This window comes from Panulirus ornatus, chromosome 1 (genome assembly GCF_036320965.1).
Source record: "Panulirus ornatus isolate Po-2019 chromosome 1, ASM3632096v1, whole genome shotgun sequence".
NCBI classification, from domain to species: Eukaryota; Metazoa; Arthropoda; class Malacostraca; order Decapoda; family Palinuridae; genus Panulirus; species Panulirus ornatus.
The window spans coordinates 83225073-83249741 of record NC_092224.1 but is presented as its reverse complement, the minus strand read 5'-3'; the positions used below and the strand labels follow the sequence as shown (position 1 = coordinate 83249741).

Below are 24669 nucleotides of genomic sequence, written 5' to 3'. Positions count from 1 at the left end.
AGCCCTTGACCATTACTGGTGTGAGTCTGGTGTTGGCCTCAGGCCACGTCGTGGCTACGTACAGCAGGAGGAGGAGGAGGAGGTGGTGTTGGAGGCAGCAAACAAGCACTTCCTGAGAGGGGAGGAACATTACCATTTAGATTACCCTCATGAATGATCTACGACGACGAGAGCTCGCCATTAGGCAAGGGCTAGCGCGTAACGATCACCGCAATGAGAGAGAGAGAGAGAGAGAGAGAGAGAGAGAGAGAGAGAGAGAGAGAGAGAGAGAGAGAGAGAGAGAGAGATTTGGCGGGAAATATTCCACCAGGAACCAACACCTCTGATATTATTCTTTCTCTAGGTTCCATAAAACAGCCCAGGGTCCACACTCCTGCCTCACTCTGTCCCTGCCCAGCACCTGTACGCTGGTCTCACGACCTTCGAAATATCACTTAAGGCAAGACGCATCTTGTACAAGGATTAGATAACTGACAGGTCTCAGCACAGGGGAGCTTCTGATATAGACGAAGTCCTGTCCATTCCATGGTTCTGACCCTGGATAAATACTGATAATGCCAGAGGGAGTGATGATACAGTACAGTATGACCAGGGGGTGAAGAGACGAAACTCACCCCACCTCTCTCTCTCTCTCTCTCTCTCTCTCTCTCTCTCTCTCTCCCTCCCTCCCTCCCTCCCTCTCTCGTCACCTGCATGTAGCTGACCGCTTGGATATTCATTTCGTTGTCTCTCTCCGTCTTCCGAACTCATTCCTATGTCCCTGCAGGTCCAGATGGCTGGAGATGAAAGCTGTGACTATCTCTCTTGACCGGTGACTGGACAGATGGGCTTTGGGAGCCGAAGAACAAGGGATGGGGCTTTCAGAGGGTTCTTGGAAAGGACGGGTTCCAGGAACCGGAAAATTTGGGAGGGCTATTTTGGTTTGGAGTCTTCTTGGAAAGGTCGGCTGGAAAGACGGTTTCTAGGAACTGAGGAATTTGAGAGGGTTTTTTTTTTTTTTTTTTTTGAGGGTACTTGAAAATTTTGGCTGGAAGACAAGGGAAAGCAGAACTGGGCAAGTTAAGTTTAAATGCTGGTGTTTAAAAATGGTCAACATAAGAGGAATCAAAAGACATTGGGAGGGCTTTTTTTTATTTAGTGTTCTTGGAAATGTCGGCTGGAAGAACGGGTTCTAGGAACTACAGATTTTGGGAGAACTTTTTTTTCATAAGGTTCTTGGGAGTGTTTACAATTTGGACGGGTTTTAGGAACTGAGGAGCTAAGGAGGGCTTTTTCTGAAGAATCTTGGGAGTGTTGACTGAAAGGATTGGGTCTTGGGAGTCGAAGGCTTTAGAAGTCGCGGGCGTCCTGGGAGTGTGGTGTTCAAGGAAGGTGAGGAAATGCGAGGGAAAACAAGGGGAATAACAGAGCCTTAAGAGTCACTCGGTCAAACAGACGCTTGTCTATCTTTTTCTTTCGTTCTTTTTCTCCCATTTTTCCAAATGTTGCTACATATAAACTGTTCTTGCACGGGCCCATGTCACGTTGACAGCTCGCTGTGTTTCCTTCGTTTTTGTCTGTTCCAGAATCCATCATACTGGTATTAGATAATTCTTTTATCTTTTGTTACGTTATGGAAATATATGATGGCGCTGAGTCATTAGAGGCTGCTGCTAACACCCTAAAATTTTCCTCTTTGTCAAAAAAAAAAAAGTCGGTGAAAAATTCGTTATATTGGAAAATAATACTACGAAATGGTTATACTTTTTACCGGTCCCATTTTTTAATATTGTGTTCTCGTTCAATGGTGAAAACGTTTCCGGGTTTGAAAAATGTGTACGATATTCGGTTTTTAGTTATTTATGATATTAGGTGTTATTTATGATATTCGGTGTTTAGTTACATTGTGCAGATATATTCATATCGGTGAAATATTCACCCACCTCAGGCATCACTCTAAACCTATATGTATAAACATAGTCACTCAACATTACTATATGAAAGAGAAAAGGTAGCATTATGATATCGTTTCCTGAACGAATATATCTTTCGTTTTCTCTCTCTCTCTCTCTCATTCTTTGGACAGACTAGCCTAACCTCATCTAATCAAGACGAAGCACTTCTATTGACCTAACGTTAACAATAGAACTATGTGCGTACTAACCTAACTCAATCTAATCTTAACCGTGACCTGCACTAATCTCCATTAACCAGTATGATAAGGCTCCAGTACCATGGCATAACCTTTTCGTCTGGAAAAATAAAAAAGTCTGCCCTGATGAGGCAATATTTTCAAATATACCCAAATACATCACTTGGATACTGAGGTGATGTATCCCAACTGAGGTGTCATATAAACAAGACTTGTAAGAAGTACAAGACGTGAAACGAGGCTTTTGTACCGCCGGTTCATATACTAGTGTGTCCGTACATAATGGTACGCGTACCGTCAAAAATGGTAGTATAGACGCACAGCTCTCGTCTCTCTGGAGGTCTGTGAGGAGCAACATATCGAAATCCAAAGAACAATCGACTCCAGGTGCATCCAGCTTCATAAACAGGAGCGTTAACAATAAACCTATTATATATATATATATATATATATATATATATATATATATATATATATATATATATATATATATATATATATAATTTTTTGCGTACCTAATCGCCACTTCCGCACCCAGACAAATAAATAGCCTCAGTCTTTATATGCATTTTTTTTCTTTACGTTAGAGGCTCCAGTCACGGCCAAAGTCCATAACCGAGGCCGGGCCTTAAGTGAAATATAGAGAGGTTAATGAAAGGGAAAAAGATGAGACAAGGGAAAATATTTACGAATTCTTGAGGAAGGAAAAACCAATTTTTTAAAATGTGGCAAGTCGTATTTATCAGGAGGACACGAGAGAGTAAAGCATATGTCCAAATCATTTCAGCACTCCCTCCTCAGTTCACTCTTACAGTATCACTCTGACTGTCTCACCATTTGCTTACTCCTCACATTTCTTAAGGGATCAACCCTTCTCACACCACATGTTGTCTTCAGGCACTTGACTTCCAGCACATTCATCCCTCCTCCGTCCTTTATCATCTAGTATTCACGCATCACAAACCCTACAACACTGACGGAACCACTGCATCATCACACATACTCGTCTTTGACCTCATATTCCACACAGTCCTCAGTGAGACCCGGACCTTCGCCCCCTTACCCACCCTGTGGCTCACATCAGCCCCCCCTCCCGGTTCCAGTTGTTTCCACATCACCACTTCAAGGTGACTTAAACACTCCACTTCTCCCTAATGAAACTCCTAAATAAGACTAAATACGTCTGTGAAGGTACGCGTCATTGTACTATATTTATTGTTCATAAGTCTTTACGTATGACAGTAATTCCGATAAAAGTTTTACTACTTGTGAATGTGAGCTTGATGGGAGATGACCCATGGGGACCTCATTACTTACGTACGTGATATGAAGGGTTTTCAGTTAACTGTAGAACATGGGCTCCATAGCCAAGTGGTTAACATACAAAGCTCTCACACAAGTGGAAGCCCCCTCCCTGTTCCCACCCCTTTTAGCCGCATTCTATGACAGTGTGTGTGTGTGTGTGTGTGTGTGTGTGTGTGTGTGTGTGTGTGTGTGTGTGTGTGTGGCCTTTTTTTCGTACAATATCATAAACAATAACCTATGAATATTTCGTTTATTATCATAAAATTCTAATTGGCTCTCAAGGTACAATTTTCCACCACAATAAGTCATCCTTTCCAGAATTAAGGGAATGTCAGACTTAGGTTAAGGGGTAAACTTTGATCTGATGTTTGTCAGTGAACTCGGGAACAGCCAGACTGTGAGCGAGACTATTCATTTCACAGTCACTAACCTACATCAATGTTCCCTGACTTTCCGATAAGTCTCGCCATTTTCATTCAAAACTATGGTCGCTGCTATTAAAACTTTATTAATTGAATTTCAAAAAAAAGAGCTAAAAAAAAAAATCCTATTCTAGCAAAGGGTTTTGAAGGGGGAGAAAAATTAAGATAAAAAAGAAAATAAGGTTGTATAGAGACGTCAGATCCGAGAATCTCAAAGACTTGTCGTCTTCATAAACTTTCTTTTACAACCAAACGTCCCGAGAGAAGTTACTTCCTATATGTTGCCTTCTTACACACACACACACACACATATATATATATATATATATATATATATATATATATATATATATATATATATATATATATACACACACACACACACCAAACCATACCTTCCTCCAACACCAATGACAACACGGAGCAGCTCTCAGACAACACCCAAGAATTATAGTCTTTGAAAATAAAGCTTCACTATACCATCTACAACATTACAAACATCTTCATACTTCTCCTTTCACAAAGGCTCCCCCCCCCCTCATATACACTCCAGGCCAGCTGCAGAACCTCGCCACATACCCAACACCTACCTCAGCGGAGATTATATACCCGTGACTTCCGAAGTGGACAGCTCATAAACCAAGTGCAGCCTCTCACTATCCTCAATGTATGCAACCAACCAACCAGACACCCAACCTATACCACCAATTGCACCTGATCTCGCCGGACATAATAATTCAGCTCACTAGCTCTACACACAAGGACCAACTAGACCATGCTACAGGAACTATCCGCTGACCACCGGCCCATCCTAATGACACTTCATCTAGCCCAACAAATCAACACAATCAGCAAAAAAAAAAAAAAAGAGAAATTCACAAACTTCAGGGAAGCAGACTGGTCAGCCATCACACAGGATCCAAATCTTCTGTACAGATGAGTTCTCATCCCTGAATCATGCAGTCTCACACTTCGTCAACATCTCCAACCAAGCCAGCTAGTGTACATACTACAAGGGCACAGAAAGGAATATAATTCCAATTCATCTCCACGAGTTACACACTTCATAAGGCAAGGAAACCAGCTTAGACACAACCACTCACTATCAGTGGAAATAAAAAAAAAAAAAAATCCACACTCTAAGTAACACCATCAGTAGCCTAATCACTGAAAAACATACTGGAAACTAGCACGCCTTCCTCAACACAGTGAATCAGGCAAACCTCATCATGAAGATTTCTTTCACGTGCAAATGACCTCACAATCACATCACCCCTGACATCATAGTCACAACATCAAACATGCAGCACTACATTACACAACTGGAACAAAGGCTGATCCACTACATGATATCTGAATTTCCACAAAAGACTTCAGTCACTTTTTAACCCCAGACTGACATGAATCCAGCTCACATCCTCCTGTCACCTCGAATGGATAGGTCTCTCCCACTTAGCAAAACACCAACCATTCCAGGGATCGGTCACAGATGACACACGCAAATGGGAATCATTTCTCGCACCAACATCAACACAAGAGCAACACGTAAACTAAATGCCCTCACAACACTAACTGCCACATGACTGGACAAGTAAAAGAATCCCTCAACATCCTATGCAAACAATTTATTCGCTCCTGGTCTTCCAGCCTTTCAAGAGCAAATATAAAAAAGCTACAAACCACACAATACAGTGGACCCAGAACAATCACAGGCTACCTAGCAGCCCAAAACACTCAACACGTCACAATGAAACAAACAACCGTGTACGATCCCACCTCAACGTGCGTGGCGCTCAGTTCTACGCGACAGATGAACGCTTTATACGGAGTTCCACACTACAGGGGTAGAGGGAACAGACCGACTTGTCGGCCGCACGTCTCTCGGTGGCACAGGAATCAGCGAGGTATTCACCACCATCATTAAGGAGGTCAGTCCTCCTCCACTTCCGCCCTTGGGGAGTCATGACCTCCCTCAAAAGACGCAGTGACCTGACGTGAGGCCGACTGTTCACACTCTCCCTTCTAACCCTAGAACGTAAAACGCCGTGTAAACTAGTCATCCTACATACTGTAATAACTTAAATAGAACCATTGTACATTCGTATAATTCTCGTGTATCGAGTGTTGGGTATTCTATATAACTGTGTAATCCTGAAGACGCCTCACTGAAGGTGAAACGTCGAGGTGAAATGAATGATTTCGGGTGACACTGTGTTTGAGGACTGACCCCTTGGTAAAGCAGTGATAAGGAAATCAGAGAACAAAAGTATATATATATATATATATATATATATATATATATATATATATATATATATATATATATATTATATATATATATATATGGAAGCGAGTGGCTGGAAATCCTCCCCTCTCATTTTTTTTTAAATTTGCCAAAAGAAAAAACAGAGAAGGGGGCCAGGTGAGGATATTTCCTCAAAGGCCCAGTCCTCTGTTCTGAACGCTACCTCGCTAATGCGGGAAATGGCAAATAGTATGAAAGGAAATATATATATATATATATATATATATATATATATATATATATATATATATATATATATATATATATCAAGCCATGAGTTTCGTTAAAAATTCCAGCACACAAAAGAATTTTTTCCCTCAGGTTTCTGTCAAACACAACACCAGATTTTGCTGTGCTCTCAAAGGTCTGAATGAAACTGCAAGATTTATGAGCTGCATGGCTCTACGTGTGAGAGGTCAGGGGCTCTGTGTGTCAGCTCAGAATTATTGACGAATGCATAACATTTATGATTTCTAAAGGCCATTCGCTGCATAGCTGTATACTGGGGGATTTTTCCTGGCTTAGTTGCCAAGTCTGAAGGTCTAAAAAGTCTAGTGACATCTTAACAAGTTCAGTGGTTTCAAAGTTCTGAGAGAGAGAGAGAGAGAGAGAGAGAGAGAGAGAGAGAGAGAGAGAGAGAGAGAGAGAGAGAGAGAGATGGTTCCAGTGGTTTTATTGAGTTAAAGTTGAATGGTTCAATGAGAGCTCCGGTCCTTTAATCAGTCCACAGGTCTAATGGTTTAATTCAATGCCCACTGGTTTAGTACGTCTAAAGGTTTCACACAGTGTTTCGAGAGGTCCACAGTGGTTTAACAGTGTCATTGCTGGCTGCCTCACGCCCGCTCGGGGTTTCGAGGCTTCAGAGCGGTTCAGGCTAGCTAGCGTTCAAACGTGTATACATCTTTTCTCGATCAAATACCTCCGGACTGGAACAGGAAAACCACTGTCATTGCGTCAAAATGAGTCGAGAAAAAAAGCTCATCTACAGTTTCTTTTAAGTGAATATGTATGAAAAATGGAAATGATACATGAAATCACAAAAAAATCTTAACGTAAAATATATAACTTTTATAATCCATAGAATACGTAAGTATTCATCAATATCTTCTATCAGTTTCATCGTAATTCAATCGTAAATGAAGTCCCGGGTCTCGAAGTCTCGTTCGGTGATTCACCACGAGGCTCGAACATGTTTATATCTATCAACGAACAACTGCTTACCCCGTCAAGGTCATCCGACGTCATCAGCACGAATTCCTTAATCCAAACACACACGTCTGTGACCTCTGGCCTCCACTCGCTGCTTCTGTTAACGGACGCTTGTGCTCATCCCGGCGATACACCTGAATGTTTTTACATATTTTTGAATGTCTGTCCGCCAGATCGGCAATGATGATGTAGGATTATAAGGCATCTGTTCTTGTTTCACTCGTGTGTAATGCGTTTTCACCGCGTAACACTGAGGTTATACCGGGAAACGGGTTGGAACACTTATACAAACACAGGAGACACTGGCTACATCCAGACGCTGCCAGAGCTCTGGGTAAACTGGACTGACTGGGTCGCTGGAGCACAAGATTTGAACCAAGGAGAATGTATGTATTTTGGACGTGCAACTAGACCAAGATTACCAGCATTCATGAGGAGGTGTCAAATGCTGCCACCAGCGCCATCTTATGGGTAAACTCGTAACTTTTAAACGAGAACGGGCAGAGAATGGTTAACGTACCCTTAACCAACTCGTACTTCAATGATAACGATTTTATGTTTATATTCAACACTAAGGATTTGTTTAATCATCGTCATCACTGTTTTAGAATATTTTGATTATCAGTGAAACCAGATAATTGCAGCCTTATGTCATGAAATGTGCCGATACCATCAAAAATGTCAGCAGGCCAGACATTAAGCACACAACAGCCGATACAGCTGTTACGTAGAACTGCCATTACGCCAGTAAGAGAGACAGGGGAAAATACTTCCCACGCATTCCCCGCGTGTTGTAAAAGGTGACTACAAGGGGCGTGAACCGGGGGGCTGGAAACCCTCGCCTTTTTCAATTTCAGAATCTAAAAATTGGAACAGGTGATGAAGCCAAGTGAGGCTCAGGCTGGGGTGTTTGAGTGTGTACGGATGTAAACAAGATCAGGAGAGAGAGAGAGAGAGAGAGAGAGAGAGAGAGAGAGAGAGAGAGAGAGAGAGAGAGAGAGAGAGAGAGAGAGGCATTATGTTTCAGTAAACTGGATGTTCTAGCTCTGAATGAAACAGCTTAAGGGTAAGGGGGAGGAACAGTTTGGGAATACCTTAAAGCGAGACCTAAAGAATGGGTAGCAGCTCTGTCGAATGTGTGAAAGAGCGTAAGGATGTGAGCTCCGGAGTGGTATGCGTCATGATGAAAGTGGATTACGAGAGGTGGGTGATCATTAGTGCATATATGCCTGGACACGAGAAGACTGACGAAGAGGGGCGAGTGTTTGCGGAGCAGCTGAGTGGGTGTGGAAGCAGTTTTGTTGCTAGAGATCGGGAAATTGATTACGGGTGATTGAAATGCAAAAGTGGATTATGTGGCAATTGGGTATATAACGGGAGGGAATGGTGTAATCAGTGATGTAAATGAAAATGGTGAACTGCTTCTGAAGTTGTATGCTGAAGGACTGGTGACTGCGAATACCTGCTTTACAAATGACATACATATATATACGTGGAGTAGAGGAGATGGCAAGCAAGTATTATTGGAACACGTTCTGATTGACAGGCAAAAGAGAGACTCTTGGATGTGAATGTGCCGAGAAGAGCTTCTGGTGGGATGTCTTATCATCAATAACTGGTGGAGATGAGGTAGAAGACTGGAGGGGGCCTTCGGAAAAGAGGAAGTTATACGAGCAAGAAGAGAGGGTTGAAACTGAGTGAGCTTTGAAAAGAAGTCTGTGTGAAGAGATAACAGGAGAGAAAGAGTGTATGATAGCAAAAGGGGAGAGTACACGAGGCTAAGGGAATGGGTGAGGAACAGAAGGCATTTAGGGGAAGCGACGCTGGCATATGCGAGAGAAGTGTGTGGCATGAGGAAGGTGAGATCAGAGCAGGTAAGAAAAGCAGTGAGTGATAAGATAACGAAGTCAAGTTGCTGTGAAAGAGAAAAGAGAGGTGTATAGGAATGACTCACAAGGGAGTTGTGCTGATTATTAGATGTGCAAGAGTAAGCGGCAGGAAGGTGCAGTATTGAAAAAGAGGGCAAATGAGAGTTGGGGTGAGCGAGTATCAGCATAACTTCAGGAACAATAGGAAAATGTCTTGAAGGGAGAAAAACAAGAGAGCACAGGAAACACAAGTCAAAAAAGTAAATGGGGAAGTGGTAACAGGTAGTGATGAGGAGAAGGAGAAATGGAGTGAGTAGTTTGAAGGACCACTGAATGCGTCTGATGATGGGATGGCAGATGTAGGATGTTTGGATCGGTGTGATGTGCAAAATGAGAGTCATGCCAATTGCTTTAGTGAAACAATTGCATAAGATGTAATGTGTTAAGACTGCTGGAGGAGATGCCTATGAATTCGTTAAAAAAACGGTGGTGACTGTGTTGCTGATTGGTTAGTTAGGATTTTCGGTACGTGTATGGATCACGGTAAGGTGCCTGGAGACTAGCAAAATGCATATATAGTACCACTGTATAAGGCAAGGGAAACAATAATGTGTGTGTTCCAATTACAGAGATAAAAGCTTGATGAGTGTACCATGGGAGCTGGAGTAAGTCATTGGGTGGGAGAGGAAGCGAAGGACCTGGGAGCACTGAGGAATGTGTGGAACAGGAAATTACTATCTGTGAAGGCGAAGATGGGTGTGCTAGAAGGTTTAGTAGTCCCGACGGTACTATATGGATGCCAGGCATGGGTTACAGATGAGAATATACGGTGGAGGGTGAATGTGTTGGAACTGAAATGTTTCAGGACAATATGTGGTGTGAGGAGGGTCACTCACATAGGAAATGTTAGGGTAAGAGAGATGTGTGGTAATGAAGAGTGTGGTGAGAGAGCTGAAGAGGATGTGGTGAAATGGCTGGACTTATGGAGAGAATGAGAGAGAGGAAAGGTCGACAAAGAGAATATATGTGTCAAAAGTGGAGGGAACAAGGAGAACGGGGAGTGAAAAGGACATTTAGTGCTCGGGGCCTGAACATGCAGGACAGTGAGAGATGTGCACGGGATAGAGTGAATTGGGGCGATATGGTACGCAGAAGACGACGTGCTCTTAGTGGACTGGACCAGCGTATATGAAGCGTCCGAGGTAAACCATGGAAAGGTCTATGGGGCCTGAATGTGGATGTGGATAGGAAGCAGTAGTTTCGGTGCATTACACACAACAGCTTAAGAATAGATGTGAACGAAAGAGGCCTTTTCTGTGACTGTTCTTTGCCGCTGCCTCGCTAACGCGAGAAACAGAAAACAAATATGAAAGAAAAGAAAGAAACCAAACATGGACAGTAATATTTCCTACATGGACCTTTCTTGATCGGATGTTCCTGTGTCGCAAACATCACGCAAAGTAACGAGAATCAAACATACATATGGTGATTCATACACACGTTCGCGTATGAATACCTTGAGAGTTTATGGTTTCATGGGTTTTGATATGATCAGAAACGGGTTTGAAGAGCTCAGTTATCTAATTCTTGATCAGGATATAAGTTCGAAGTCTTTAAGAGCCAGAGGGTTGATTAATATGGAGGTAAGATGAGTCATGGTGTGTGAGGAATACGAGGTTGGTTGGGGTTGAGAAGTTGGATGAATTGGGAGGTTGGATGAGTTTACGTGTGTGATCAAGTTGTGGTTTGATAAGTTGAGAAGTTTGATGAGTTCCGCGGTTTGACGAGATCGGAGACTGTATGATTTCCGATGCACAACTCACAAAAAATCAAATTCAGAGAGACTGTCCTTCTCTTCCTCACATATTTTCCTCATTTTCTTCAGTCACCTCACACGCTTCTCACAAATATGTTATCAGTGTCCTCAATTTCCCATTATTTCAGTGAGTAACTGAGATTCTTCAGCCCCTCTCACCATTCAGTGGATAGCTAGGATATCCTCATCCCCCTACTCGTCCAATATGAAGCTAGGATTCACTGATTGTGTTCCCGTATCACTTTCACATCATAATGGGGTACTAAGGTCTCGTTCTTCCTCTGATTTAACGATGAATAACAACACTTTCCTTGCTCATCTCATTCTCATGAGTGACTGTGGATCCTCAACCCCCCTCAGCATTTCCATGAGCATCCTTGACTTTACCATGAGCCTCATATTTCCATGGGTAGCGACGGTCTCCTCACAAGTGTCACAATGAGTAAAATAAGAATCCAATTGTTCTCTCAGACTTTACCAAGCAGCTGGAACCTCCTCATTCCTCATACGCACATTCCAGTAAATGTTCATGATTCCCCTCATCTCTTATACATTCTGGCAGCCAATAATAAAAGCCCCAATTCCTTGTGCAACAAGGAAAATACCACACAAAGGAGAATTCACCTCCAGAGGAGCGAAGCTGAATTTGCTGTCTTTTGTAAAAGTTCCGAGGGATAAGTATTCCTCATTCAAAGCGATCTGAATTCAGCAAACAGAGCATCTGATCCCGATAATTAGATGGTGAGGTACGAGGGTTGAATACTCCCGGAATCTACATGGCAGATGTGATTGCTTGCCTCGCTTGTGCCAACTTTTGGATCGCGAAGGAGGAGCCCAGGGAGAGAGAGAGAGAGACGCGGTTCCTTCCCGGCGAATTTCAATTAGGTCGCTATCTTATTGCTGGCCGTTACCATCCACCGGCTCGTTTTCCCTTGCCGGCCATTGTTAAGACTCGAATTCATGGGCCTAACTTTTAATACTGGTGTCTGAGCATTTACTGGTACAGCTTCTTCTTGGTGGTGCAGCTGCTAATGCTGCTGTTGTGACGGTTGGTGTAGCCGCTGATGCTGCTAGTGCCATCATCTACAACTGTTGGATGTTACTACAACTGCTGGTACACCTGTTGGTACAACTACTACTACTGCTGATGAAACTGCTACTGCTGCTCATACATCTGTTATTACTGTTGATTACTACTACTGCTGGTACAACTACTACTACTACTACTACTGCTGGTACAACTGCTGGTACAACTACAACTACTGCTGGTACAACTGCTGGTACAACTACCACTACTGCTGGTGTAGCTGTTATTACCTCTGGTATAACTACTTTTGATGGCATAAGTGCTGCCCATGCTACTCCTTCTGCTCCTCATGTTACTCCTTTACCAGTACTGTTGTCCTTCATAGAACTACTACTACTTCTACTACTACTACTACTACTACTACTACTACTACTACTACTACTACTGCTACTACTACTACAACTACTACTACTACTACTACTACTACTACTTCTACTACTACTACTAATACTGCTACTACTACTACTACTACTACTACTACTACTACTACTACTACTTCTACTACTACTACTAATACTGCTACTACTACTAATACTGCTACTACTACTACTACTACTACTACTGCTACTACTAATACTGCTACTACTACTACTACTGCTACTACTACTACTTCTACTACTACTACTAATACTGCTGCTACTACTACTACTACTTCTGTTGCTGCTACTACTACTTCTACTACTACTACTTTTAATCCTCTGACTCAATCAGCTTTCACCTCCGCCTACAATCTTTGCAGGTATGTCATTAATGAAGTAAAGCCTTCCTCTAATCCATGAAAATGTGACAACTTCTCCTCTTCCTTAACCGACAGCTCTTTCCTATCCTTGGCCAACAGCATTTCGAACAACTTCCTTCATACTTCCTTTCCCTCATCATATTCCACCTAGGATAACAGCAGCATCACACCAGCATAGCAGCATTACACCAGCATAGCAGCATTACACCAGCATAGCAGCAGCAGCACACCAACATGGCAGCATCACACCAACATAGCAGCAGCATTACACCAGCATAGCAGCATTACACCAGCATAGCAGCATTACACCAGCATAGCAGCATTACACCAGCATAGCAGCATTACACCAGCATAGCAGCAGCAGCACACCAACATGGCAGCATCACACCAGCATAGCAGCAGCATCACACCAGCATAGCAGCAGCAGCACACCAGCATAGCAGCATCACACCAGCATAGTAGCAGCACACCAGCATAGCAGCAGCATCACACCAGCATAGCAGCATAGTTGCATAGCGGGATCATCAGCCGTGTAGTAATGTTGTAAAGAATAGGATTTAGTAGACATGACCTTTGACCTGACCCACATGGTTTAAAGTAATGGTGACTAATGTTAAATCTGTAGTGGATGTAACCTTTAACGTCATTCCCCAAATTATTGTGGTTAGGTTTTCGGTCGACCATAGGCCGGCTGAATGATATTGATAATAATCATGATAATAATAATAATAATAATGATGATGATAATAATAATAATAATAATAATAATAATAATAATAATAATAATAATAATAATAATAATAATGATAATAATAACAATAGTAATAATAGTAATAATAATAATAATAATAATAATAATAATAATAATAATAATAATAATAATGATAATAATAACAATAGTAATAATAGTAATAATAATAATAATAATAATAATAATAATAATAATAATAATAATAATAATGATAATTATAATAATAATAATAATAATAATAATAATAATAATAATAATAATAATAATAATAATAATGATAATAATAATAATGATAATAATAACAATAATAATAATAGTAATAATAGTAATAATAATAATAATAATAATAATAATAATAATAATAATAATAATAATGATAATAATAATAATAATAATAATAATAATAATAATAATAATAATGATAATAATAATAATAATAATAATAATAATAATAATAATAATAATAATAACAATAATATGATGATGAAAGTGATGAAAGAAGACATTTCTTCGTCTCTTCTTGGCGCTACTCACTAACGCGGTAAATGGCGAACATGTAGTCAGGAAAAGATGATTATGATACAAGAAGAATGAGAGGACGAAGAAGAAGCAGATTTACAATAACAACAAACAAGAACAATGAAAAAACTAGAACAAAAAAAATCAAATGTATCTTTTATACAGATACCAATAATACGTAAATAGCCATTGTACTCTTCTCAAAAATAGACGAATAAAGAAATGGATAAAAGGCAGAATAGATCGGCTTCAGAACCATTTTCAAAATACAATGGAAATCGGCATTATGCAACATCAGACACACGACAAAAATCAATGAATCAAAAACAAAATTAATAACATTTTAAAAAGAAATTTTTTACACAAAGTCTTAACAGGAAGAAAAAAAAAAAAACTTGTGTTAACATCTGATGCTGATGTGTATCCTCTAACAGGTGAGACGAGGTCAGAAACATGCTATCCTCTGTGTCACTAGCCATACATTCACGCAGAGCAAATAGGATATTCAACCCTTATGACGTGATTGCAGAATTCCTTCCACAAAACTGCTGGGACGTTTAAGATGTGAGAATCAACGAGTAGTAAATGACAATGAGAGAGTCAAGTCCTTGTTGCTAGGAGATGGTGCTAGGAGTTGGCGCTAGGAGTTGGTGCTAGGAGTTGGCGCTAGGAGTTGTTGCTAGGAGTTGGCGCTAGGAGTTGTTGCTAGGAGTTGGTGCTAGGAGATGGTGCTAGGAGTTGGCGCTAGGAGTGTGATCCCCCCTCCCCCCCCATCAAACTCCTTCCATCCACTCCTGTCGATCCACTCCTGTCAATTCAATCCAGTCGATCCTTTCCCGTCCAATCATCGTTCCTGTCGATCCACCGCTGTCGATCCACTCCTGTCAATTCAATCCAGTCGATCCTTTCCCGTCCAATCATCGTTCCTGTCGATCCACCGCTGTCGATCCACTCCTGTCAATTCAACCCAGTCGATCCTTTCCCGTCCAATCATCGTTCCTGTCGATCCACCGCTGTCGATCCACTCCTGTCAATTCAACCCAGTCGATCCATTCCCGTCCAATCATCGTTCCTGTCGATCCACCGCTGTCGATCCACTCCTGTCAGTTCAATCCAGTCGATCCTTTCCCGTCCAATCATCGTTCCCGTCGATCCACCGCTGTCGATCCACTCCTCCCAGCGATCCGTTCCTGTCAATCCAGTGCCGTCGACCCACAACCCACGGACCAACTGCCTCCAACTTGTGAAATATTGCCGAGTGTAACCCACACAACAAGGCCAATCCTCGATACAAAAACCATTACCCCACAATATGGTCGGCTCGACGCTGTGAATTGATTCCCAGTCCCGAGCAAAATGTGGAATGGTATATCATTCCAGTGAATCATTTATCTAAACTACCAAAATTATGTTAATTGGGCAGCATATACGTAATTTTTTTTCCCCCTCTCTCCTCTCTCCCTCCCTCCCACAGCTTTGCTGGATATAAAAGTTATAACAGATGAACCTCACTTAAAACTCTTGGAACAATTTATGCAAGAACGGTGCACCAAAAATCCCCCAAAGTTGAAAAAATACGTTCAACGTCGAGGTCTTGCTATAAAAATTTACTCAACCATAAGAGATGTATATCTATATCTATCTGTCTGTCTATCTATACACACACGCACACACACACACACACACACACACACACACACACACACACACATATATATATAATATATATATATATATATATATATATATATATATATATATATATATATATATATATATATATATATATATATATATATCTCATACTATTCGCCATTTCTCGCGTTAGCGAGGTAGCGTTAAGAACAGAGGACTGGGCCTTTGTGGGAATATCCTCACTTGCCCCGTTCTCTATTCCTTCTTTTGGAAAAAAAAAAAAGAGGGGAGAATTTCCAGCACCCCCCCCCCCCCCCATTCCCTCCCTTTTAATCGCCTACTACGAGACGCAGAGAATACGTGGGAAGTATTCTCTCTCCCCTATCCCCAGGGATGATATATATATATATATATATATATATATATATATATATATATATATATATATATACACTCCTGTCTTAGTGTGTGTGTGTGTGTGTGTAGATATATAAATGAATAACGGTTTATCTAATTAAGGTAACTAATCGTCTGAAAATACACATTTGAGTTATTACAGACATTACAGGCATGTTTACATAGGAAATGGTGTGGTTTATACATGATGAACTTGATTGAACATTAAACCACGAATAGTGGCAATAATACAGTAACTGACATACTACATAACCCAACAGTGGCAGGTATCTGTCTGTACGAGCTCTAGTTGTGGTGACGGGGCTTCGGTGGGGGGTGTCTTTGGTATCTGGGGGGTGTGGATGTCAGCAGTTTATTGCCAAACTGTCGTGTGAGCTGCCTGCTGGTGTTGGTCGAAGATGGTAGACAGGTTCAGCGAGATGAGGGCCTTATGGTAGGTGGTGTTAGGTGGTTTAAGGTGGTGTTAGGTGGTGTTAGGTGGTGTAAGGATAGCCAAGGATGTTTCTGCATGCTCTTTTCTGAACTCTTTCTAATGGGTCCCTCTGTGTAGCTACTGGCGAAGAAGACCCAAGGCGTCCGTAAGCTTGGGTGCATTGAAGATGGCATGGCCATTCCCGAGCTCATCTGTTGGGGTACATAAGGATTTCAGTCGGAGGAGAAGGTACAGACGGTATGATGAGTGGAAGATGTGATAATAGTGATGACACGACTCTTCTAGTTTGAACCCGTCGTCTGTAGTGACACCAAGAAGTTTGAAGTCCCTGACTACCTGGAGGATGTCAGGGCCTTGTGAGATTTCACGGAGCTGGATGTTGTCTGCGCCTAGGTTGATGGGCATCACCACAGTCTTGGTGTGGATGATGGTGACGTTGTTGGCCGCAGTCCACTCCTGAAGGTTGCTGATGATGTGCTGAAGGGCACTGAAGTCAGGAGAGTTGGTGTTGATTGTGATACCAAAGGTGGAGTCGTCTACGTATTTCCAGCCGTGGTTTGTATCCCTCAAGGCATCATTGATAACGATGAGGAAGCAGAGCGGCCCCAGCTTGCTGCCCTGTGGTACGCCGCATGTTTAGGGTAGTGATTCCGAGGTGGTTCCCCTAAAGCGGATGGTTTGGTGTCGCCCGGTCAGAAAATATGCCACCCATGAGGCCAGACATCCCCGTAGTCCAAGGTCATGACTATCTTTATGATGATGTGATGGTTTATCAAGTCGATAGCCGCAGTGAAGTGTACTGGGTAAGCGCCACCGAGGTCTTGCGTGTCTCGAAGTGGTGGTTATAAATGAACTCTAGGAAGCTGACAAGGCAGTGAGTGGTGGAGGAAGAACTTCATGTTTCCAAACTGCTGATGATCTATTGAATCATCGGTGTCAGCAAAGGCCCAGTCAAACCCAAAACATTCACAAATCAGCCTGGGAAGTGGAGTGGTTGCAACAGGTCGTAAGTCATCAAGAAGCTCTGGGTCGGTAGATTTGAGTAGAGGAGTAGCATACGCTGTCTTGCAAAGTGTAGGGCATTTAGAATGTTTTGAGCGAAGCATCTATTATGGCGGTTAGCGGTGTGGCTAATTCTTAGGGAAATTCCTTGTACAGTTTCACTTGAAGATCTCTGGGTGTGGTTGAGCATTTGGTTGTAAGGTGCTGAGGGCGATTAGCTGCATGATATTCCTCTTCTATATTTTGGGGAAAGATGGGGTTGGTAGGTACGCTGGGAGGGAATTGATGTCGAGTTGTGGTAATCGTTGGCAGGTGTTGGCCAAGTGGTTGTTAATTTGGTGTGCGGACTCCTCAATGCTAAGTTGGATTACACAAGGGTAGAGGGAAGAGACTTCGCTGATTACAGTCAGTTTTTCTATTCTATCATACCACCGACCCCATGTTGGCCTGCTTTAAATGCTGCACCTTGTTTGCGTAATAGGCCTTCTCTGTGGTTCGTACCTCGTGTTGCACTTCGTTGCGAAGTTGCTTGTAGAGTTCGTTGTTGCTGCTGTTGAACGCCCGATTTCGCTATAACATAAGCCGCGATGGCCGGGTGTTCTGTTACTGTCTTCTAGGGAGGGAAGTGCTGGTAGGCCTGGTTGCAGGATGCTTCTCCCACATGATTATCAACATCATCTTCATTGGTCACCTCAGTCCAGTGATGACGTGTTATTCATTGGTCACCTCAGTCCAGTGATGACGTGTTACCCACCAACCGAAATTTCTCTTCGTTGAGTCAATAAGTGGGCGATACGTTTCGGTCCTTGTGTTGGGAGGTGGTGTGGGTGGGGAACCACAACACTGATAAATGCGGACTACGACCGTGAGGGAGGAGAGACTCGGGTGGTAGGTGGTGGTCAGCAACGTCAGTAAGAATCGGGGCGAGGATGTTTTTCTGACAATACGCGGGGAAGTGAACAATCTGAGATAGACGTGGTTGTTTTTGGAGGATGGTGATGTCTCTCTCTCATTAAAATCCCCACATATCACAAGCTTAGACTAAGGACACTTGGTCCTGAGTGCGTCAAATGTGAAGGCAAGGAATTAAACAAGTGCCTCCCTAGTGTGGGAGAGCAGCGTGGGGGGTGGTAGACCACGCAGTAAATGATGGGTGGAGGTTTAGCGTGGGTGTGATATGGGCCAAACCTTAACCTATACCACCTCCTGACCCTCAGGCACGTTAACTGTCAGCTGGGCTGGACGTAAGCCTTTGTGACGAAGAAGCCACACCTGCCAGACGCTTTGATGGACGAAGGTGGTCGAAGATGGGCAAAAAATTCAGGATCAATCTGCCTGGCCTCTGTTTTTGCTATAGCCTGGCTGTGAGCAAAGCTGGAGGTGATGGCTAGCTCCTACATCGTGTTGGGTAGGCAGGTGACATTCGATAGCAACGGAGTCGTCAGGTTGTACCTTTTTCTTGGAACTTCGAAATGTTTCGAGCTTTTTTAATTTCCGCAGCTGCTGCCGGTCTGCGTCGTCTTCCCCTTGGTAATTAATGTTTCAACTGCTTTCCCATGACTGCGCCTGCGCTTACCTCCGGCAGGAAGTAGAGTTAGCGATCTTAACATCTCACGAACACTGGCAGCGTGATAACTATTACCCACCATCAGATGACAGAGCTGTGTGCTGACCCTGTGACCACAGACACCGTGGGAATCATTATCACTGAGTCGCTACTCACTGTTCACTGTAAAGTTATCTTTTATCTTATGTTAGCTGAGACAGCTCGGGTTATAATGGCTCTAATCAATACCATCTCATTAACGCTATAGATATATACCCAGGTACCAGGTATCCATTTGATCCATCAACCTCCAAGGGTGGATGAACAGCTCGGTTGACTGTGGACCGACTCCCGCGACCAAGATGCGAACCCAAGCGCGCTCGACCCTGGGCGGCCCGTGAATCCGTCACGGTCAGGGACGCTAACCGCTACACCACGGAGGTCCATATCTCTTACTGGAGTATTGGTTGGACTTTGACAACCCTGTCTGAGGACAGATCAGAGGTCCAGTCAAGTGTAAATCCCATACCAGCGGAGGCAAGGGGATGGGAAGATGGGGGGTAGAACACATCACATTGACCTTGGCAAGTCGGGAGGCCCCACCAACGCACGTCTGGTCTCTGCCACCTTGAGGGTTCGAGACACCGTGTGTGTGTGTGTGTGTGTGTGTGTGTGTGTGTGTGTGTGTGCACAATTAGGAATAAAGACATGGCACATATATTCAAGATAAAGAGACGAGGGGGCAACACTAAGTGTTAAGCTCTCTCCCCGTAACACACATACACACACACACACACACACACACACACACAAACACACACACATTCCAAGCCCTAAATCCTGGTCGCATTGTGAATCCCGGCAACAATTCAGCCAATCTGAAAATACAACGCGGAAAAAAAAAGAAAAGAAAAAGACATCGATTCTCTTTACCAAACCCCCCCCCACACCACGTTTTCTCTCTTTCATCTACCCCCACCACCATCCCCCCCCCCCACCCCCGTCTCCAGGGCGACCGTTCGTGTTTCCTTGCCCTTTAAACCCGGTCAATTTTTGATCAGCAGAAGCAGCCAGCCTTTCAAAGGAACCTCGCCCGCGGTATTTATTATGGATCAAGAAGAGGAGGAATGTCCCTCTATATATATTTCATGGGTCCTCGTCCGTCCTATAACCCCCCCCCCAACCCCTCCCCCCCCAACCCCTCCCCTCCACCTAACCCCCCTTCCCTATTCGCGTGGCGATACATGATCCGCTACATCCTCTGCCTCCCCAGGACAAGCAAGGACGAGCTGATACGGCCCATGCATAGCCTCAGAACACAGGAATATAAACCTTCTTACAACTGTACAAGCACGGTGGGGCATAACCAGACCCTCCACTCCATCTTGGACACCCTCCCACACAACCAGACCCTCCACTCCATCTTGGATACCCTCCCACACAACCAGACCCTCCACTCCATCTTGGACACCCACCCCACACGACCAGACCCTCCACTCCATCTTGGACACCCACCCCCCCCACACAACCAGACCCTCCACTCCATCTTGGACACCCCCCCCCCCACACAACCAGACCCTCCACTCCATCTTGGACACCCCCCCACACAACCAGACCCTCCACTCCATCTTGGACACCACCCTCCCACACAACCAGACCCTCCACTCCATCTTGGACACCCACCCCCCCCACACAACCAGACCCTCCACTCCATCTTGGACACCCTCCCACACAACCAGACCCTCCACTCCATCTTGGATACCCTCCCACACAACCAGAGCCTCCACTCCATCTTGGACACCCACCCCCCCACACAACCAGACCCTCCACTCCATCTTGGACACCCCCCCACACGACCAGACCCTCCACTCCATCTTGGACACCCACCCTCCCACACAACCAGACCCTCCACTCCATCTTGGACACCCCCCCCCCACACAACCAGACCCTCCACTCCATCTTGGACACCCTCCCCCCACACAACCAGACCCTCCACTCCATCTTGGACACCCCCCCTCCACACAACCAGACCCTCCACTCTATCTTGGACACCCCCCCCCACACAACCAGACCCTCCACTCCATCTTGGACACCCACCCCCCCACACAACCAGGCCCTCCACTCCATCTTGGACACCCACCCCCCCACACAACCAGACCCTCCACTCCATCTTGGACACCCCCCCCACACAACCAGACCCTCCACTCCATCTTGGATACCCCCCCCCCACACAACCAGACCCTCCACTCCATCTTGGACACCCACCCCCCCACACAACCAGGCCCTCCACTCCATCTTGGACCCCCCCCACACAACCAGACCCTCCACTCCATCTTGGACACCCCCCCCACACAACCAGACTCTCCACTCCATCTTGGATACCCCACATAACCAACACCACAAAGCTCGCTTCCCAAAAGCTCAAGGTAATGCACAGTTGCCCTAATCATCATCATTTGTCTTGTCTTGTGAGCAGCTAATGTCATACCTACGTTGATTCTATTTGCCCAAGTGAGGAGTCCTGATCACACATCTGGGGTGGTAGTTCGTCCACCTCTCTCTCTCTCTCTCTCTCTCTCTCTCTCTCTCTCTCTCTCTCTCTCTCTCTCTCTCTCTCTCTCTGTTCGTGGGAGTTGAATCAAAAGCTTCCGTCTCACTGATCCTCCTGGCATCACCTCCCCCCCGTCTCTCTCTTCAAGCATCCCTTCCTGTCAACCACGATGTTCTTGCTCCGTGTGTGTGTGTGTCTCTCTCTCTGCCACACACGGTATCAATCATGCTGGCCACTGTTCTCGTGAGCTGTCTTGTACGTGTCCCAGCTACCAAGACGTGAACGCTTGGCACAAGTTTCTTGTGTGGAGACCCGTTACTCGAGGATTGGTCTTTATGATACCTACTTCTTCCTGTTACTGTCTAAGCTGTTTAGTTCCATTCCTCCTCTCGCCTTTTCCCCTCTCCCTGTAACCTCTCTACCTTTAAGAGTCAGGTCTGCAAACACCTGCAGAGGCTTGAATCATTTCTATGGACGTTTTTTTTTCAAAATTCTTAATTTTATCCTTTCCCCTGAAATGGTCTTTGCCCGCACCATGTCAGTCACTATGAAAATACGTGGATTACCTTAATGGCGTTATTCATTTCGAAGTCATGAATTATTATTCACCGTTTTCTTTAACACGGGGGAACCATGATGGAGTTCACTTTATTCCTGAAAATCAATATAAGTGAGAACTCTATATGTAGGGCCAGCACAACCTCCGCTATCTCCCTCCTCGTCCTCTTCCTCCTCTTCTTCTTCCTCCTCCAACTCATCTTCCTCTTCTTCCTCTTCTTCTCCTTTTCCTTCTCTTCTTCCTCCTCCTTCTTCTCTTCTTCTTCCTCCTCCTCCTTTTCCTCCTCCTCCTCCTTCTCCTCCTCCTCCTTCTCTCCTCCTCTTCTTCTTCTTCCTCCTCCTCCTCCTCCTCCTCCTCCTCCTCTTCTTCTTCTTTCTCCTCCTTCTCTATCAGATCGCTGGCAGCTATAAATATGATCGCTAATGTCCGCTGGTGGGGTGAGGGAGGCAGGGGAACCCAAGCCCTCGCCACCCACATTCCTGCCACCCAACTCCCCTGCCACCTGCGTCCCAACCACGCTGCCACCCATATCCCTGCCACGCACATCCCTGCCACGCACACCCCTGCCACCCATCACAGGCGGAAGTTGGAAAAGACAATCACCGCCTGGCTCCCTCCTGCTGCCCTTCCCTCGCTGTTTTCCACCTGCTCCCTAGACCATAATTCCCTCCCCAATATTGTCTCCCCCTCCTTCACCCAACAACTTTCCTCTCTTCTCCCATGATTGCCTCCCATCCCCACCCCCCTCTCTTCCTTGCTTCCTTCCGCCTCCCATCTCCTCTCGCGCTGAAGAAGCGAGCACTCAGGCTGGTCGTGTCTTCCTCCTCCTCCTCCTCCTCCTCCTCCTCCTCACCCCTTCATGGCAAACCCATCAAGCAGGACCGAGCAGCGTCCGAGCTGTGTGTCAGTTTCCCACGTCATAAATCTAGACGGATGTCTCCCAACAGCCAATTGGACTTTGCCCTCCCTAGGCTCCCAAGACCTACACAGGAGTTACATGGTCGGGACTGTGGCCGGGGAGTGTATATATATATATATATATATATATATATATATATATATATATATATATATCATGGTGGTAATGGGTGTTACTGGCAAGAATGAGGATATGATGGAAGCGAATGGGGCAATGGTGATAGATGAGGAAATGTAATGGGGTAATAGATACAACATTGATGTATCACTGTTATAGGGCTGAAGATAAATACAGCCAGAGTAGCGTTAGTGTATATATATATATATATATATATATATATATATATATATATATATATATATATATATATATATATATATATATATATATACATATATATATATATATATATATATATATATATATATATATATATATATATATATATATATATATATATATATATATATTTATTTATATTTTATATTCATATTTATTTATTCTGCTTTGTCGCCGTCTCCCGCGTCAGCGAGGTAGCGCAAGGAAACAGACGAAAGAATGGCCCAACCCGCCCACATACACATGTATATACATACATGTCCACACACGCACAATATACATACCTATACATCTCAATGTACACATATATATACACACACAGACATATACATATATACACATGTATATAATTCATACTGTCTGCCTTTATTTGTTCCCATCGCCACCTCGCCACACATGGAATAACAGCCCCCTCCCCCCTCATGTGTGCGAGGTAGCGCCAGGAAAGACACCAAAGGCCCCATTTGTTCACACTCAGTCTCTAGCTGTCATGTAATAATGCACCGAAACCACAGCTCCCTTTCCACATCCAGGCCCCCCCCACACACACACACACACACACACACACACATATATATATATATATATATATATATATATATATATATATATTTTTTTTTTTTTTTTTTTTATACTTTGTCGCTGTCTCCCGCGTTTGCGAGGTAGCGCAAGGAAACAGACGAAAGAAATGGCCCAACCCCCCCCCCCCCATACACATGTACATACACACGTCCACACACGCAAATATACATACCTACACAGCTTTCCATGGTTTACCCCAGACGCTTCACATGCCTTGCTTCAATCCACTGACAGCATGTCAACCCCTGTATACCACATGACTCCAATTCACTCTATTTCTTGCCCTCCTTTCACCCTCCTGCATGTTCAGGCCCCGATCACACAAAATCTTTTTCACTCCATCTTTCCACCTCCAATTTGGTCTCCCTCTTCTCCTCGTTCCCTCCACCTCCGACACATATATCCTCTTGGTCAATCTCTCCTCACTCATTCTCTCCATGTGCCCAAACCATTTCAAAACACCCTCTTCTGCTCTCTCAACCACGCTCTTTTTATTTCCACACATCTCTCTTACCCTTACGTTACTTACTCGAT

The 24669-nt window shown here is 44.0% G+C and overlaps 1 protein-coding gene across 2 annotated transcripts in view; it reads right to left on the bottom strand.

Moving 5' to 3' along the window:
* Window positions 1-24669, bottom strand: part of 5-HT2B (5-hydroxytryptamine receptor 2B) — an 823709-nt gene that overhangs the window by 495537 nt on the left and 303503 nt on the right. Inside the window, exon 1 of one of the 2 annotated variants that reach the window (XM_071664739.1) lies at window positions 7385-7711. The exons of the other annotated variant lie outside the window; for it this stretch is intronic. The gene's annotated coding sequence lies outside the window, so the exon portion shown is untranslated. Of the gene's footprint in view, window positions 1-7384; window positions 7712-24669 lie in introns of those variants that run through there. 2 annotated transcript variants of the gene reach the window in all.